Source organism: Etheostoma spectabile, chromosome 1, assembly GCF_008692095.1.
Source record: "Etheostoma spectabile isolate EspeVRDwgs_2016 chromosome 1, UIUC_Espe_1.0, whole genome shotgun sequence".
Taxonomy (NCBI): Eukaryota; Metazoa; Chordata; class Actinopteri; order Perciformes; family Percidae; genus Etheostoma; species Etheostoma spectabile.
This window is the reverse complement of record NC_045733.1, coordinates 27,429,735-27,430,978: the sequence shown is the minus strand read 5'-3', so window position 1 is coordinate 27,430,978 and position 1,244 is coordinate 27,429,735. Positions and strand designations below refer to the sequence as shown.

Here is a 1,244-nt window from a genome sequence, read left to right as displayed (position 1 = left end):
ATCAGGGTGCTGTTAGGATTTCTTGGAGGAAAAACAACAATGTAAATGTGAGGCTCCACGTCATCAAAACAAAACAAATCTAGCGCTGCACTCATCACAGTTATTGAGTTCGACATAGATATGTTACAATTGCCTATTGATTTTCTTTACTACCATGATCAGATCTTCTTTACACTGTACTGTATTTGTGTTTTAACGCAGGGGTTATCTTTTGTGTTAAAACAATAGTTTTATGACTTAAAAAAAAAAAAAACTTTGAGAGAGTGTCTTTCAATTCACTGAACATTTGCATGGACAGAAAAATAAAGGATCTCCTGCTCTCTCGGGCATCTGATTCTCTCTTAAAGCAAACATATTTTTTGATGCATTTCCATGATGATTCAGATTGTGTAAGAGCTGATTGTAATCCAACCTCCCACTTTATTCACGCTTTTAGCTCCATCCACAAACAGGTTGACGCCACCGGAGGTAGCTCTGAAAGGAAACATACAAAAGTAATGATGAAATATTTCTGTTTTCTGCTGATTTCCATTGTATGGATATTCCCCCTTTAAAACGATAGGCTGTTTTAGATTTTTTTTCCTCTAATGCAGTGTGTCATTCATTACATTATACAGTCTTCAGTTCTGTCCCATGTGGGCCAAGGTAAACACTCACCAGGTTGTTAGAACATCTGCCAAATTGGCTACAGGAAACAATCCCCATAATCCCTTGGGAATAAAGTCTTGATATTCACAGAGGCCGCAGACAGGAAATCCCTGACAACTCTCCTTTTATTACTGACATGTAGCATGAAAAATTAAAAGCTCATCCCTGACAAGAATTTATGATTGTTTTTGTTATTAAGGCACTGTTTAGGGTGTTATATTGGAGTTATCCAGGGGCAACAAGACATGATTAATTTTTTAATCAAATGTGTTAATGCTATTCTGATCTTGATGATTTTGAAACAAATCTGTCATTTGAGATTTTCATGTGAGCCATAGCATGTTTCAGCACATTTCAGATTTTAAAAAAAGCGGCACTACCATTCTTGTACATGTTTCATTTGGTGTTATTTTGCATTGCTGTTGAGTTTCTTTTGTGTGTGCAGCTTTACACTTTACAAAGACATTATTCATAGGGGGAGACAGACATTGCACCGAGCACAGAGTCATGTCAGAGCACCCAAACTGTGTTTTCACAGGGAGAGTTAAGACCGGATAGCAGTGCTCGTTCCTCTCTCTCTCTCTCTCTCTCTCTCT

At 37.5% G+C, this 1,244-nt stretch overlaps 1 protein-coding gene across 2 annotated transcripts in view; it reads left to right on the top strand.

Annotated features, from left to right (window-relative positions):
- kctd15b (potassium channel tetramerization domain containing 15b) overlaps window positions 1-1,244 on the top strand; it is a 27,423-nt gene that overhangs the window by 4,694 nt on the left and 21,485 nt on the right. The gene's annotated exons all lie outside the window — the stretch shown is intronic.